The sequence below is a fragment of the Rhinoraja longicauda genome, chromosome 11, assembly GCF_053455715.1.
Source record: "Rhinoraja longicauda isolate Sanriku21f chromosome 11, sRhiLon1.1, whole genome shotgun sequence".
NCBI lineage: Eukaryota > Metazoa > Chordata > Chondrichthyes > Rajiformes > Arhynchobatidae > Rhinoraja > Rhinoraja longicauda.
Genome location: NC_135963.1, coordinates 25,804,411 through 25,822,883, shown reverse-complemented (window position 1 = coordinate 25,822,883; position 18,473 = coordinate 25,804,411). Strand labels below are relative to the sequence as shown.

The 18,473-nt window shown below is 41.8% G+C and overlaps 1 protein-coding gene across 1 annotated transcript in view; it reads left to right on the top strand.

Moving 5' to 3' along the window:
• Positions 1–18,473, top strand: part of LOC144598392 (uncharacterized) — a 79,407-nt gene that overhangs the window by 45,528 nt on the left and 15,406 nt on the right. The window contains exons 2-3 of the transcript XR_013547855.1: positions 4,728–4,819; positions 10,873–10,995. The gene's annotated coding sequence lies outside the window, so the exon portion shown is untranslated. The remainder of the gene's footprint in view (positions 1–4,727; positions 4,820–10,872; positions 10,996–18,473) is intronic.

Genomic DNA, 18,473 nt, shown 5'->3' with positions numbered 1-18,473 from the left:
AAGAAATAGCTGCAGTGTTAAACTTCATCACAATTAAGAGTTGATTCCAGGGACTGGTCATTACTGAATAAAGTATTCTGACTTTCAGCCAGCAATGTTTAATTGCCTGCCCAATTACTCTTCATTATTGCCAAGCATATCTGTTTTAGATACTTTTCCTCATGGCTAATATTTATTTATTTTTGCATATTTTGAAATGTGTCAGCACTAATGAAGCTGGGTGCAAACAGATCATGTCTGAGGTCACCAACAAAATATCCCAGTGGCACTTCCATGTCATTACCAGCTATCAAAGGGGAAAGATCTTCATTACCTGGTAATTAGATGCTAGAGCAAAAAAAAAGCCCGGAGCTCAAGTAGCATCTTAGTTTAGTTTAGTTAGAGATACAGTGCAGAAACAGGCCTTTCGGCCCACCGAGTCCACACCAACCAGAGATGCCCGATCTATCACAGGTACTGACCTCCCCACCACTGAAAAAGGTCCACAGGAGGCTCTGCCTCAAAAAGGCTGCAATATATCGTATTGATGCTACCTGAGCTCCGGGCTTTTTTTTTGCTCTAGCATCTAATTACCAGGTAATGAAGACATAAACCGTCTGCCGGAAATAGCGGGGGACCGGTGGTCTAATGAGATGGAGGAACTGAGGGAAATCCAGGTTGGTCGGGAAGTGGTGTTAGGTAAATTAAATGGATTAAAGGCAGATAAATCCCCAGGGCCAGATAGGCTGCATCCCAGAGTGCTTAAGGAAGTAGCCTCAGAAATAGTGGATGCATTAGTGATAATTTTTCAAAACTCTTTAGATTCTGGAGTAGTTCCTGAGGACTGGAGGGTAGCTAATGTAACCCCACTTTTTAAAAAGGGAGGGAGAGAGAAAACGGGGAATTATAGACCAGTTAGCCTAACATCGGTAGTGGGGAAAATGCTAGAGTCAGTTATTAAAGATGTGATAGCATCACATTTGGAAAGTGGTGAAATCATCGGATAAAGTCAGCATGGATTTACCAAAGGCAAATCATGTCTGACGAATCTTATAGAATTTTTCGAGGATGTAACTAGTAGAGTGGATAAGGGAGAACCAGTCGATGTGTTCGACAAGGTCCCACATAGGAGATTGGTGTACAAACTTAAAGCACACGGTATTGAGGGTTCAGTTTTGAGGTGGATAGAAAATTGGTTGGCGGACAGGAAGCAAAGAGTAGGAATAAACGGGTCCTTTTCGGAATGGCAGGCAGTGACTAGTGGGGTACCGCAAGGCTCAGTGCTGGGACCCCAGTTATTTACAGTGTATATTAATGATTTGGACGAGGGAATTGAATGCAACATCTCTAAGTTTGCGGATGACACGAAGCTGGGTGGCAGTGTTAGCTGCGAGGAGGATGCTAGGAGGCTGCAGAGTGACTTGGATAGATTAGGCGAGTGGGCAAATGCATGGCAGATGCAATATAATGTGGATAAATGTGAGGTTATCCACTTTGGCGGCAAGAACAGGAAAGCAGAGTATTACCTGAATGGTGACCGATTGGGAGAAAGGGAGATGCAATGTGACCTGGGTGTCATGGTGCATCAGTCATTGAAAGCAAGCATGCAGGTGCAGCAGGCAGTGAAGAAAGCGAATGGTATGTTGGCATTCATAGCAAGAGGATTTGAGTTTAGGAGCAGGGAGGTTCCGCTGCAGTTGTACAGGGCCTTGGTGAGACCGCACCTGGAGTATTGTGTGCAGTTTTGGTCTCCTAACCTGAGGAAAGACGTTCTTGTCTTAGAGGGTGTACAGAGAAGGTTCACCAGATTAATCCCTGGGATGGCGGGACTTGCATATGAGGAAAGACAGGATAGACTGGGCTTGTACTCGCTGGAATTTAGAAGACTGAGGGGGGATCTTATAGAAACATATAAAATTCTTAAGGGGTTGGAGAGGCTAGATGCGGGAAGATTGTTCCCGATGTTGGGGGAGTCCAGAACCAGGGGTCACAGCTTAAGGATAAGGGGGAAGTCTTTTAGGACCGAGATGAGAAAACATTTCTTCACACAGAGAGTGGTGAGTCTGTGGAATTCTCTGCCACAGAAGGTAGTTGAGGCCAGTTCATTGGCTATATTTAAGAGGGAGTTAGATGTGGCCCTTTTTGCTAAAGGGATCAGGGGGTATGGAGAGAAGGCAGGTACAGGCTACTGAGCTGGATGATCAGCCATGATCATATTGAATGGCGGTGCAGGCTCGAAGGGCCGAATGGCCTACTCCTGCACCTATTTTCTATGTTTCTATGTTTCTAATATCATAAAAGACTTGCAGCACACTGAGCACACTCACATTTCACTACCAACATCAGGAAGAAGGTATAGAAGCCTGAAAACCATGACCACCTAGTTCAAGCTTCTTCCCAGCAACCATCAGGCTCTAGAATACCTTGGAAAACTAACCTCAGCAACTATAATCTTCTATGGACTATCTCTTTGTTTGCGCTTCAGCCTTCAGTTTTGCAATATTACTGATTATCGAGTATTACGGTTATTAATTTATTGTGTTATTGATCATTATATATTTATTTGTGTGTTATTCCATTTACGGGCATGTTAAGCTGCAGCAAGTAAGAATTTATTTGTTTTGCCGTCGGTACCTTTGACAACTAAACACTACTGACTTGACTCTTGACTCAGGGCGATATTCAACGTTAATTGAAAAGATTAACAAATATAACCCCTGTAAAATAGATTCTGTTCATACACTAGTCTCCATAAATCATTGGGAAGATTTGCATGTTTTTCGGCGATGCTCTGATGACTGGACGTATAACGAATGGACGTTCTTTGGTTTGAAAGGACAGTCTCATTGCGCAGAGTGATGAATAACTTAAATGTGTTGAACAATATATACACTTATTATGTGCCAATACATTCATTGAAATGTAATTTTGCTATTTCAATTCTGAAACAAATGATACTGTAAAGTAAACAAATTATTCTGTAGAGTTCTGATGACAGAAATCTCCAGTTAATTGCATAACTGATTTATCAGGCAGTTGATTCTTCTATGTCACGGATTGCGGTCGGGGACAAAAGATGATTATACAGAGTTATTAAGGGGCAGAGAGTATTTCATTCAGTTTTTGAATTGGCTTGCCATGATATTTGCAAATATGGCTATCAAAGTCATGATCAGGATCTGGATATTCAGGATGTCATTGGTAAAATGGTGTGACTGGACTTGCAGCTGCTCATGTTATTATATTGGCACCTGAATTTGTGTTTTGTTGTGGTGGGGCCTTCCAATTTTACTGGGCATCCTGCATCTTGTGCATCCGCATTAATTGGATAGAGTGAAATTGGGACACGTTCATGCAGATGGAAGGATCAATTAACATTAAACTTCCGATGACTCGGCTGTGGATGGGTGTTAATGAAGGAGTCAGTGAGACATACACCTCAAGCTCAGCAGGAATATTGGAAAACAATGGCAGAAGGAAGAGCAATAATCAAAGCCCAAAGGTTTTCCAAAATTTTGGTAAGAATATTGATGGAAGAAATAAGAAAGACCAGAATATTCTGGTAATTTGGCACCAAGGGAGTTTGATCCCAGAAAATAGGTGTGCAGGAATTCTGGTCAGACAGAATGGGATGGCAGAGTGGTGCAGCGGCAGAGTTGCTCCCTTACAGCACCAGAGACCCGGGTTCGATCCTGACTACGGTTGCTGTCTGTACAGAGTTTGTACGTTCCCCCCTTCCCCCCCCTCTGCCCCTCCCCCCTCCCCCTGTCCCCCCCTCCTCCCTTCCCCCTCTCCCCTCCACCCACCACCTCTCTCCCCTCCCTCCCTCTCACCCCCTTCCCCTTCCCCCCCACTCCATCCCCCTCAACCCCCCATACCTCCCCTCCTCCCCCCTCCCTCCACCCCCTCCCTCCCTCCCCCCTCCCTCCCTAGGAGATAGATTTAAACTTTAAAATGTGAATAACTTTAAAAATATAACACCGATTTCAATGAAACCTCTTCCATTGGCACCAAAGGGACGACGGTGAGTAAGGTGGGCCCAAAATTATCACGCTATCGTGTACCATTTTGGCTGTAGTTCAGGAACAAACAAACAAACAAACGAGAGTTTTAATATATAGATTTGGACAGGTACATGGATAGGAAAGGTTTAGAGGGATATGGGGCAAATGCAGGCAAATGGTTTAGCTGAAATTGGGCTGAAGAGCCTGTTTCCATGCTGTGTGACTGTGACTCTAAGCTTGAAGGTAGGATGGGAGAGGCTATGGAGGGATTTCAAAATAAGAGAATGAACATATTGAGGTATTGTTCAACTGGAAACCATTGCACATCAGCAAGCATGGGACCAATGGGATGAGTTAGGAAAGGATAGCAGATTTGGGTGAGGTTAAATTTAAGGAAAAGAGGCCAGCAGGGGTCTTTTGGAATAGTTACGGAATAATGGAAAGTTTCAGTACCAGATGAGCTAAAGTAACGGCAATCCAGTCAGTCAAATAAAGGGAAACTATCACACAAAAACTACTTTAAAATTTAAATATAAATTAATTTCTATTATTTTAAAAAACAGGAACTTTTGAAGGAGCACTCCTAGGGAATGATAATTTGCATGCATTATATCAGCTTTTTAAGACCCACAGGGCTTGTGTACCAGTAATTGTGGTTTATTTCACTGCATTGATATCACAAAGCATAACATTTTCAATAATATTTTTCTAAATAGCTGGAACCTGTCATTTCTCTGATTTCAGATTACACTGGAGTAGTCCATGAAACCGCATCCCCTGGAGAGCAACCACCAGTCACTGACAACACCACCTTGACCCTCATGTTTACTGTGCACGTGTGTATTCCAGAAATTACTGTCTGTTTCCTCTGGTATAAATGTAAAAACTGATAACTGTAATGTTATTTCTCATTCCAAATTATATTGGAGGAGTTTGAGGCACATCTGTATCCACAGTGATAAGAGTGGCAATGGCAGTAGGGCAAATGAAGGGGCAAAACACCGATTACCATGTGTTTTTGGTATTTTACTCTGCAGCTGCATTTCTTGTAATCTCTCTAAGTTTTGCACAGCAGGTAATATCGACTACACCATTATCAGGCACCTGTACACTGAGCTTTCAGACAGTTCACCATCTGCTTGTGTTCAGATGTGACAATGGATTTCCCAAAGGACCCAGGCTGCAATCATAAAATTGTTCACTTTTTATCAGACGCCAGCTGCAGTAGGTAGTTGGACAATAGACAATAGGTGCAGGAGTAGGCCATTCGGCCCATCGAGCCAGCACCGCCATTCACTGTGATCATGGCTGATCATCCACAATCAGTACCCTGTTCCTGCCTTCTCCCCATATCCTTTGACTCCGCTATCATTAAGAGCTCTAACTAACTCTTTCATGAAAGCATCCAGGGACTTGGCCTCCACTGCCTTCTGAGGCAGAGAATTCCACAGATTTACAACTCTCTGAGTGAAAAAGGTTTTTCCTCATCTCCGTCCTAAATGGCCTATCCCGTATTCTTAAACTGTGGCCCCTGGTTCGGGACTCCCGATCTCAATAAGATCCCCTCTCAACCTTCTAAATTCCAGAGTATACAAGCCCAGTCGCTCCAGTCTTTCAACATACGACAGTCCCGCCATTCCGGGCATTAATCTAGTGAACCTATGCTGCACGCCCTCAATAGCAAGAATATCCGTCCTCAAATTTGGAGACTAAAACTGCATAGAGTACTCCAGGTGCGGTCTCACTAGGGCCCTGTACAACTGCAGAAGGACCTCTTTTCTCCTATACTTAACTCCTCTTGTTATGAAGGCCAACATTCCATTGGCTTTCTTCACTGCCTGCTGCACCTGCATGCTGCACCTGCATGCTTCCTGTCAGTGACTGTTGCACTAGGACACCCAGATCTCATTGTACGTCCCCTTTTCCTAACGACACCGTTCAGATAATAATCTGCCTTCCTATTCTTACCACCAAAGTGGATAACCTCACATTTATCCACATTAAACCGCATCTGCCATGCATTTGCCCGCTCACACAACCTGTCCAAGTCACCCTGCAACCTCATAGCATCTTCCTCACAGTTCACACTGCCACCCAGCTTTGTGTCATCTGCAAATTTGCTAATGTTACTTTTTTATCCCTTCATCCAAGTCATTAATTAATGACTTCACCATTCAATTAAATTAGTTTATACTTCCTTAGAGTCTGGGAATAACTAAGTGATATAGTTTTACAGTTTTCTTGACCTGGCTGCAATTTAAAACCTTGAATGATAGTGCTGATATATTGTTACAGAGAGATATATGTTCATTAAAAGCCCCAATATTCTTTATTGTATTTTATAGCTAAATTTAAGCTCTGGTACGTACAAAGCCTTGATTTTGTCATTGCTATAAACTTGCAAGTTGTTGTAATGTATAGTTATAGTGTGAAAACGTATACCACCTGGCAACTGAATCATCCTATCACAACCAGAGAGCAGTGCTGAACTACTAGCTACCTCTTTAGTGACCCTCGGAGTATCCTTGGTTGGACTTTGCTGGCTTTACCTTGCACTAAACGTTATGCCCTTATCATGTATCTACACACTGCAAATAGATAGATTGTAATCATGTATTGTCTTTCTGCTGACTGGTTAGCACGCAACAAAAACCTTTCACTGTACCTTGGTACACGTGAAAATTAATTAAACTAAACTAAACTTATAGCTACAGTTATGAAGAATAAAGATCTGATCAATCCCTTCCTCCCCATTGCTGCTCCTTCCAACCTCCAATCATTACCTCTATCTCCACTGATGTGCAGGTTGCATTTACGTTCGATAGGGCTGAATTGTGCTTGATTTGGCCAATCAACCAAATTCATGATCAATCCATTTGACCTGGACCTTCCAACTCTGGAGATGTGACCTTTCTTCAGATAAAGTTCCGGAGGTGGGGGCTCCAAAGTGAAAAGTTTGTATCTGAACCTCTTCTTCCCAATTTACTGGTTGAGTATTCCTGGATTTGTCACTCAGCTGACCTTGTAATACTTATGTAGCTGTGGAGAGATAATCAACTCAAATTTCACTGTACCTTAATTGGTACATGTGACAATAAACTGACCTTGAAACCTTGGATATTGATACACAATGAAACTTCAGTGCTGATTGTCTCTGCTGGTATACTGCTAGCCCCCCATCCCTCCCACAAGAGCCCCCCGCCCCAGAATGCTGTGTCAGCACACAAGAGAAGGCAAAGCCAGTGGTGCAGTCCGTCAAAGCTGGCAAGAGTCTTTTTAAATGTTTCCGATGAGCTAAATATTAGAAGGAATTACATTTAAATAAATTATTGATTAAAACACAGTAAAAGGCTATCAAATTATTTCAAATATTAAAATAGCAAAATACGTGAAAAAATTAAAAGAAAAGGCATAGTGCTGAAGTAACTCAACAGGTCAGGTAACATCCCTGGAGAACATGGATAGGTGACATCTTGGGTTGGGACCCTTCTTCAGATAAAGTTCAGCAGGTGGAGATTCCAAAGTGAAAAGTTTGTATCTGAACTTTTTCTTTCCAATTTACTGGTTGAGTATTCCTGGCTTTGTCACTCAGCTGACCTTGACAGAGGTACAAAAGTCTGATACTTATGTAGCTGTGGAGAGATAATGAAAGGTAATTGGTTTGAATGATTAAGATACGTTGCTAACCATTGAAGGATCATTGACATGAATTCCTAACTCTATACACAGCCTGACCTGCTGGGTATTTCAAGCACTTCCTACTTATATTTCAGATTTCCAGCATCTGCAGATTTTTAAAAAAAATCACTTGAATTCACAATGGTGTGATGGTTCTTTATTGTTATGTATGTATCGGACAGTGAAATTCTTTTTTGCACAGCTTACACATGCACTGTTGCCATATTTTGGTGCCATTTACAACAGGTAAAAGTCCAAAGTCCACAGTCTGGCCTACATGCTGGATGTACTGGAGCGTGCCTGATCCAGGTAAATCCCAGGCTGCTGCAGGGTCTCCTCCATCGCCCTCCACTGGCTTAGCCCATGAACTGATGTCCCTCTCCTCGTCCAACCGCATTTGTGTCTTGGGGATGTCTCCTGCAGCCGACCTTGAAGGTGCTGGAAGCAATACCCTGGTCCCTCTTCTACCGGCCCACTCCTTGCGTTCGTGGTTGCCAGCGGCTCCCTCCTCCTCGACTCTAGGTCATCAGGGCTGTTGGCAGCAGTCCGAGGTATCTTTTTTTGCAGCTGCGAACCAGGCCTGCCGCTGGATGTGGCCAAAGGCAGCCTGTTGAGTCCATCTTTGTTCTCCGTGGCCCGCTGCGATGTTCTCAGTGGCCACTGTGTCTGTCTTCGTTCGGCTCCGCGGTGCATCAAGGGAGCTTTCTGCCACCGCCGCGGCGCATCGTCGGAGCTTTCTACATTAAATGCTCTGGACACTCAATGCAATTTTCAACATTCCTTCAATTAATGCCTCCACTAGTTGTTGCTTTTCGCAGCTGATGTAGGTGGCAGGGACCTGGCACTCAAGGCCTGTGATTTAAAATGAACCTCAGTGGTGTATTATTTGTGATATAAATTAGACTATTGTTCAGAAAGATCGCTGTGGTGCTTGTTTAGGTTTAATATTATGCGAAGATTAGGGTATCATATTTGAGGTTGGAGAGCTATGTGTAACTTTGCTCTTCTATTCATGTTGTTGATTACCCAAGCTTGAAAGATTAAGATGCATTGTTTTCAATTTACATTTTAAGTAAGACATTCAGTGAACCCACTCACTCTCCTGTGATTAGAACATTTTCCATAATTCTTATTAATGAGATTATTAACCTTTGGATGTCACTTTGGTCAGATGTTTGCAATGTTCTTACAGGTCTGGATGAATCTTTTATAGACAATAGACAATAGGTGCAGGAGTAGGCCATTCGGCCCTTCGAGCCAGCACCACCATTCAATGTGATCATGGCTGATCATTCTCAATCAGTACCCCGTTCCTGCCTTCTCCCCATATCCCCTGACTCCGCTATCCTTAAAAGCTCTATCTAGCTCTCTCTTGAATGCATTCAGAGACTTGGCCTCCACTGCCTTCTGAGGCAGTGAATTCCACAGATTTACAACTCTCTGACTGAAAATGTTTTTCCTCATCTCCGTTCTAAATGGCCCACCCCTTATTCTTAAACTGTGGCCCCTGGTTCTGGACTCCCCCAACATTGGGAACATGTTTCCTGCCTCTAATGTGTCCAACCCCTTAATAATCTTATATGTTTCAATAAGATCCCCTCTCATCCTTCTAAATTCCAGTGTATACAAGCCTAGCCACTCCAGTGTTTCAACATACGACAGTCCCGCCATTCCAGGAATTAACCAAGTAAACCTACGCTGCACGCCCTCAATAGCAAGAATATCCTTCCTCAAATTTGGAGACCAAAATTGCACACAGTACTCCAGGTGCGGTCTCACTAGGGCCCTATACAACTGCAGAAGGACCTCTTTGCTCCTATACTCAACTCATCTTGTTATGAAGGCCAACATTCCATTGGCTTTCTTCACTGCCTGCTGTACCTGCATGCTTCCTTTCAGTGAATGATGCACTAGGACACCTCACACTTATCCACATTAAACTTCATCTGCCATGCATCCGCCCACTCACACAACCTGTCCAAGTCACCCTGCAACCTCATAGCATCTTCCTCACAGCTCACATTACCATCCAGCTTTGTATCATCTGCAAATTTGCTAATGTTACTTTTAATCGCTTCATCCAAGTCATTAATGTATATTGTAAATAGCTGCGGTCCTAGCACCGAGCCTTGCGGTACCCCACTATTTACTGCCTGCCATTCTGAAAGGGACCCATTTATCCCCACTCTTTGATTTCTGTCTGTCAACCAATTTTCTATCCATGTCAGTACCCCATGTGCTCTAATTTTGCCCACTAATCTCCTATGTGGGACCTTGTCGAAGGCTTTCTGAAAGTCAAGGTACACCACATCCACTGGCTCTCCCCTGTCAATTTTCCTAGTTACATCCTCAAAAAATTCCAGAAGATTAGTGAAGCATGATTTCCCCTTCGTAAATCTATGCTGGCTCGGAATGATCCTGTTACTGCCATCCAAATGCTCCGCAATTTTGTCTTTTATAATTGACTCCAGCATCTTCCCCACCACTGATGTCAGACTAACTAGTCTATAATTTCTGGTTTTCACTCTCCCTCCTTTCTTAAAAAGTGGGATAACATTAGCTACCCTCCAATCCACAGGAACTGATCCTGAATCTATAGAACATTGGAAAATGATCACCAATGCGTCCACAATTTCTAGAGCCACCTCCTTAAGTACCCTGGGATGCAGACCATCAGGCCCTGGGGATTTATCACCCTTCAGTCCCATCAGTCTACCCAACACCATTTCCTGCCTAATGTGAATCTCCTTCAGTTCCTCCGTCACCCTAGGATCTCTGGCCACTAGAACATCTGGGAGATTGTTTGTATCTTCCTTAGTGAAGACAGATCCAAGGTACCGGTTCAACTCGTCTGCCATTTCCTTGTTCCCCATAATAAATTCCCCTGCTTCTGACTTCAAGGGACCCACATTTGCCTTGACTATTTTTTTCCTCTTCACATACCTAAAAAAGCTTTTACTATCCTCCTTTATATTATTGACTAGCTTACCCTCGTACCTCATCTTTTCTCCCCGTATTGTCTTTTTAGTAATCTTCTGTTGCTCTTTAAAAGATTCCCAATCCTCTGGCTTCCCACTCTTCTTTGCTATGATATACTAGAGAAGGGTCTCAACCCTTAACGTCACCCATTCCTTCTCTCCAGATTTGTTGCCTGTCCCGCTGAGTTACTCCAGCATTTTGTGTCTATTTCCCATATCTATTCTTTATTTAGGCTGGGACGATTCCAGGCGAACCCTGTCTCTAACATGAGAAGCAAAAGTTAAGAGTAAAGCATATTGTGGATCTGGAGCCGGGCGAGGATGGAAGTTTTCCTTCCAAGATATCAGTAAACCAGGTGGGATTTTACAACATTTTGGTGCTTTAATGCTTACGATTAGTTGAACAATTTTTTTTAAAAACAAAAATGTATATTCATTGTATTGCCTGAATTTAAATTTACCTTGGTGGGATTTGAATGAATGTTTCAGGATAAATGCTACAGTACTTTGGATGCCAATCCGGTAATTTAACCTCCACACAGAACATAATGTTTCAAATAATTTGAAGGTATATGTGTCACTCTGTTCCTGGGGAACTCTCAAACCAATCAATATTTCTCAGATCAGTTCATTCTTTAGAATTAATAATGAAAGTTGCCTTTGTATATTTGAAGCTGTTTATTTGGTAAATATTTCCATTTCAGAACAGGAATGAAATCTACAAGAACCTCTCCTTCATACATTTACATGTTGATATTATACATCTGTGCACGGTGTGGCTCAGAAGATAATGTTCTCATCTGTTTCATAAACTGATAATTCATAATGCATTCATTGGGAAGCAGAAATCTTGACTGCAGTTTGAGACTGGGCATTAGCATTACGCTTTTGACTTTTCTCCTTGCAGTGGAAATTACCACAGGAGAGTGTGTTTGAGGAAGGGTGCTTGAAGCCTTCCTCTATCAACCAAACCAAATACAACAAACATTTTATTCAAAAACCTCAGCATGCTGAAAAGCTGTATGCTGTAGTGGTATCAGAGATGCAAGTAACTACAGATGCTGGAAAGGTGCATAAAACAGAATGCTGAGGAACTATGGAGGCAAAGTGATAGTCGATTTTTAGTGAAGTCCTGATGCATGGACTCGACCTATCCCTTTGCCTCACAGATGCTGCCTGACCCGCTGAGTTCCTCTAGCAATTCACTTTTTGTGGTGTCGGAGATTTTGTTTACTTTATGTTAAGTTGACAAAAATATATTTTACATAAAAGAAAACCAGGGTTGTTGAGGGGTAGATTTAATAAACCTGGAATTTATTTCTCTGATTTCTTAATGCATAAATTGAATTGCCAGGAGTCAGGGGGTTTGTCTTAATCTGTAGGGTCCCAACCTGAATCATTGTGATCCATTCCCTTCATAGATGCTGCTTGACCCGTTGAGTTACTTCAGTACTTTGTATTTTGCTGAGATTCCATTATCTGCAGTTCCTTTAGTTTAGTTTAGTTTAGTTTAGAGATACAGCATGGATACAGGCCCTTCAGCCCACCGATTCCATACCGACCTGCGATCCCCGCACACTTACACTATCCTACACACACGAGAGTCAATTTTACATTTATACCAAGCCAATTAACCTACAAACCTATATGTCTTTGGAGGGTGGAAGGGAACCAAAGATCTCGGAGAAAACCCACGCAGGGGAGAACGTACAAACTCCGTACAGACAGCACCCGTATTCAGGATCGAACCCGTGTCTCTGGCGCTGCAAGGCAGCAACTCTACCACTTCACCACCTTGTTGCCCAGATATGTCTCAGATATGTCTATTGTGTCTCAGATATACTGTGACTTTAAACACATTTGAATGCACCCCTCTTTCTTGCCACCATCTCTACTAGCTGGGCAAAGTGCCAACCCAATTTCAGACAGACAGATGGAAATGAGACAGAAATTATGTAGGATTGACATAAATCAATCTACTGTAATTTTCACCTCATTATCGCTGCTTCACATTCTTGCTGGAATAGTAGTTGAGAGGCACCAAAATAAAAAGCAGAAAATATTTTAGAGGCACATATCTAATTTTGCAGAGAATTTATGCGTGACTTTAAGTGTATCCAGCCAACAAAATTGGGTTTGACAAAGAACTAATCCAGTCAGAGGTGCTTTGAACAAGTGTAATAAATTAATCAAGATAGGATTTAAATTTGATTAGATATCTGGGTACTGTCAGTAGAGCTGTGAAATACTTGAGAACAAAATATCCCTATGGACACTTTCAAGAAAAAATATCAAGAAATATTTAATTCCTCAGGTACTTTGATCTCTGTGGACTGCAATGCAAATCACCACACTAATTAACCTTCATCTAGCTACTGAAAGAATTCCCGCTGCGCCACTGGTGGTTGTAATGGGTTAAGTAACTCGTGCAACTCAAGGTGACTTCACAGTAAGTCTTAGACCTGTTCACTGCTAAGAACATCTCATTCATCATACTCAATGCTATTAATAGTTAGCTTCTTGTCTGAGATGCAATATGATTTGAAGACCATTACATTCTGGATAGAATGTTATGGAGCACAGCCGCTCCAAAATTCTTATTTACTTGATATTGTTGTAGATTAATCATTTGCGCACCGTTTACAGTTTAAAAAAAAAGTACTACGGCGATGTTAAGTCCCGCAGCCGAGCCGCGCCGGGCACTGAAACGTCCCGCAGCCGAGCCGCACCGGGCACTGAAACGTCCCGCAGCCGAGCCGCGCTGGCGATGTTAAGTCCCGCAGCCGAGCCGCACCGGGCACTGAAACGTCCCGCGGCCGAGCCACACCGGGCACTGAAACGTCCCGCAGCCGAGCCGCACCGGGCACTGAAACGTCCCGCGGCCGAGCCGCACCGGGCACTGAAACGTCCCGCGGCCGAGCCGCACCGGGCACTGAAACGTCCCGCAGCCGAGCCGCACCGGGCACTGAAACGTCCCGCCATGATCATATTGAATGGCGGTGCTGGCTCGAAGAGCCGAATGATCTACTCCTGCACCTATTTTCTATGTTTCTATATTTCTAATCCTGGATAATAATGGAGGGCTTGATTAAAATCCCAACATTCTTAAAGGAATGAGTCCTTGAATAAATCACCTGCCAACTATTCAGTATACGGTAACGGTACAATAATTGAGCCGCTGAGTTAGCCCTTACCGTTTCTTGTCAGGTCCTCTTTTTCCCCTTCCCTTATATCCTTGGGGCCTCTGCCCCCCCCCCCCCCCCCCCACCCCCCGACCCCCTTCCCTAACCTTTGCCATCTCCCTCCTATATCCTTCTTGTCTCCCTCTTATAGACCCAAACCTCATGAACACTGTTATCTCATTCCTAAACTCTTGGAACCTCTATTTCTCACATTGCCTCTCAATCCTCCAAATCTCCTGCACTCCTAAACTCTATCTATCCCCTGCCCCTAAATCCTTGGTACTCCCACACTGTCCCTAAGCCCTCCAAACCTCTGTGTCTGCTGCACCCCCCCCCCTCCCCCAACCTAAGGGCCCTTGATGCACTGCCCACTAACTCATGGGCCCTTTGTCAATTTAGCCAAACACATTTTACTTAAAGCATAATATCCAAATGATCTGAGATACAAAGGGACCTTGTTCTCCTTGTAGAAGAAAAGAATGGCAGATGCTGATTAAAACCAAAAATAGATGGCTAGTGCTGGAGTAACTCAGTGGGTCGGGCAACATCTCTGGAGAAAAAGGATAGGTTTTGCTACAGGGCTGAACATAGAAACATAGAAAATAGGTGGAGGAGTAGGCCATTCGGCCCTTTAGCAGAACGAGGCCTTTCATTTTGTGGTAATGATGAAACTGTTGGCTCTCCTCATAATGGAAATTACTTGGGGTTGTTAGAATTACTTGCCAAGTTTGGCCCTTTTCTGGCAGAGCATATAAATACTCATGCAAACAAAGGAAAGGGACATAAATCATAGCTATCTAAAACAACATGTGAGGAATTCATCAATCTGATTGGATCCAGCATACTGGATCACAATATCGGTGAAGTGAAGAAATACAAGTATTATTCTGTTTCATTGGATTCTACTCCAGATATATCTAATGTGGGCCAGCTGACTTTGACTGTGCGCTAGGTTTTGCCGTCTGGACCAGTTGAAAGATTTGTGAAGTTTTTGGATATGGAAGGTCATAGTGCTGAACAGCTTGCTCAAAGTTTACTTGACTTTTTCAAGGAAAATGACATTGATTCAAAAGACTGCCATGGTCAAAGTTATGACAATGCCAGCAACACGAGTGGCAAGTATAGTGGCTTACAAGCACGAATGAAAGAGCTGAATGAGTTTGCGGATTACATTCCATGTTTTGCACATTCACTAAATTTGGTTGGAAAATGTGCTGCTGAATGTTGTCAAGAAGCATTAATTTTCTTTGACTTTGTAGAAAGCCTGTACACATTTTTTTCTGCTTCTACTTATCGGTGGGATCTCCTTTCTGCTGCATTATCTGATGGTGGTGCTCATTCGCCCATTGTGAAAAGAATGTCAGATACCAGGTGGTCAGCTCGTGCAGATGCAACAAAAGCATGTTTACACAGCTTTTCGGCAATAAAACAAGTCTTGGATGACATTTCAAATAACATTGATCAGAAGGCAGAGTGTCAACAAGAGGCTCGTGGACTACTTTCAACCATGGTGAAGATGGAAGCAGGAATAATGGTCATATAGTGGGATCAAGTATTGCAGCGTTTTCAAATGACCAGTGCTTCTGGCCAAGACTTGAACACAGCTTGTGCACTCTATGAATCCTTGCATGGATATATTCAAGCTATGCGGTCTACTTTTTCAGACATTGAGCAAAAAGCCAAGGATCTGACTGAGTGTGAAGATTATCAACAACAAACTCGAAGAGAACACGTGAAATCCCGCAGATGATGATTTCAGTGGTTCCAGCACTTGTTGAATCTCAAACGCCTTCTCAGAAGTTTAAAAGCCAAACATTTCTTGCAATTATTGATAGCTTGCTTTCTGCCCTGTCAAAACGCCAGAAAGCTTATCAATAGGTGAATGGTGTATTTGGATTCCTTCATCAGTTACAGTCATTTACATCTGAAGAGATTGTAAAGAGGTCATCAAATCTTATCAAATCATATCGGGAAGATCTGGAAGAAAGTCTTGGTGAAGAATTTGTGGTTTATTGAACTGTTGAAAGCTGATCTTGCTTCTCATATTGGCACCAAACAAGACTGAAAAGGATTCAAAATGAACTAAGGCGTACCATAAGTCAAAACAGATTGAACAACCTCACTCTAATGAGCATTGAACATGAACTTCTGTGTGAAATTGACATTTCCAATATCATCAACAAATTTGCTCATGCTAAATCTAGAAAATATGCCTTTAAAATTGTTACTTTCGATATTTGAAATTGAAAAAGTAAATAATTTATGTTTTAATATTTATGTGTATTTTTTCATTTAAGGCCCCTTTATAACATAAGCTAGGGGCCCCGGCACTAGCTTAATCCGGCCCTGAGCGACACAGATTGTGACAAATGCTGAACTAATGATAATGTCACAGTTAGGTATTAATCAGTGGATATTCTATATAAAACTAGCAGAAGAAGCAAATATATTACAAAAGAAAGTATTACATAGTATTAAAATATGTTCATTCTAAAAAACACAAGCTTTAACAATTCCTAGAGTAACTAAAAAAAAATCAGAATTTTTAGTAGGTAATGGATAGTGGCCATTTATCTGGAATCTTGCCTCATTGTTATGAATTTGGCCAATTTAAAGATCATTCTGTTCTGCTTGTACTCCAGAAATAATGGTTTTCATTTTCTATGTGTTGATTAAGTGACTTGCAAATACTGATTGGATATTTCCTTCCATAGTTACCCTTGCACATCATCAGGTACCGAACGAGACTATAATCACTATTTGGTTATATTGATTGAAGACTCACTTTCTAAAAACATTTTTGAGCAGGTTATTCCCCTTGTTTGGAAGAACCTAATGCTAACCTGGGTATATTTATAGGTAGTTTTTATCCCAAATAATCACTTCAACCATTTGGACAGGATCCATCTCATTTATTTCCTAAGTTGTGCTTGACATTAATGTGCACATTACCCCTCTCCCTATGTTTTATATCCTCTCTGTCCTTCGTGAACACCTTGAATGTTAAATAAACACCCAGTCTTGGGATTTTACCAAGTTTCTGATCGGGCAGCATGTTGCAGCTCATTTCTGTCATGAATCTCTCTCATTTTATCATACTGTTTCTAAGGTTTTTAGAATTCTCTTATCAGCATATTAACATGGACTGTTACCATGTCCGGAATCCACATGGTTGCCTTTCAGATCAGACACTCGGATGACAGTTTATTTCTTGTGCATATGTCTCTCAGGATTACTGCATCCACACCCATTTGTTGATTGCATTGTATCTTATGTGCCACATAATTGGTTATTTCATCAAACTACCACTTCATTCCATTTCATGAAATTCAGTTCCAAAGTATTTTTATTTGGTTTAGGTTTTTTTAAAAGATATAATGGAACCTGTATCATTCTCAGTTAAAACTTAAATTATATATCCTGGAAATTATATAAAATAATATGTGGAAGAGTAGCTTTAATTAGCTTTTTCCTTAAATCTGTTTGCTTAGTATAGATTTAATTTTCAGCAGTGATGACTGATATTGCATTGCAAAAGTGTCTTTAAGTGTGGAACAATTTGACCATTAAAGTGCCCTCTGAAGTTAATCATGATCTGCAGGATGTTGTGCTGGGATCTGTAAATAGCATTTGCCCAAATGTTCTGCTGCTCAGAGAACCACAGCAGGATAGATTGTTACAAATGATCTTAAGCTCCTTCAGTCTTGACTGTCATTTTCTTTTCCATTCCCCTTTTCAAATCAAACATTTACTATTCCTTTTGAAGCGAGAGGAAGCAGAGCCATTTGAAGACCATCATTTATCTTTAGCGTTATAATCAATTTTGCTGGGGTTTGATATTTATTATTTTAACACGAGTTGATTCTTATGATTCTGGAGAAGTAACAGAAATATTGAATTAAGCAATCAGTAAATGATTTGGGAGAGGGTGTATGTGAGGGCACTTGTTTTACATTCTTTGGTAAATTACCATCAAAGCATCAAATTAAAATTTAAAGACTTAGCACTTATATTATCTGAATAATCACCTGCTGTAATTAAGGCAGAGGATGGTATTCTTTGTACTATGAACCTAGATGATTGTCTCTGTTTACTCTGCAGTATTTAATGATTGGTTTCTGTTGCTGAATTTGATTTTGATACTTTCTTTATTCTCATTGAGACGCTTCAGCCATTGATGTAAATGCGTATGGTGCAAACACATCTGCATTGTGTGTACAAATGCAATCTCTATCATGATATATAATGCCTTTTTCTTATAAGTACACTGGTGTATTGGAAAATAGAGTAGGCACTGGCCAAATACAAATAATTTCAGCTAAATTCAGAAATCACTGTTGACCGTACACTCAATCTCTTCACCATAGAACTTACACTATCATTTCAAGAAATACATCCTTTTTTGCACTTTGTTCTACTAATCAGGGTGGCATGTGGGCGCAGCGGTAGAGCTGCTGCCTTACAGCGCCAGTAAATCCAGGTTCGATCCTGACTTTGGGTGCTGTCTGTATGGAGTTTGTACGTTCTCCCTGTGACCGCGTGGGTTTTCTACGATATCTTCGGTTTCCCCACATTCCAAAGACGTACAGGTTTGTAGTTTAATTGGCTTGGTATAAATGTAAATTGTCCCTAGTGTGTGTAGGATAGTGTTA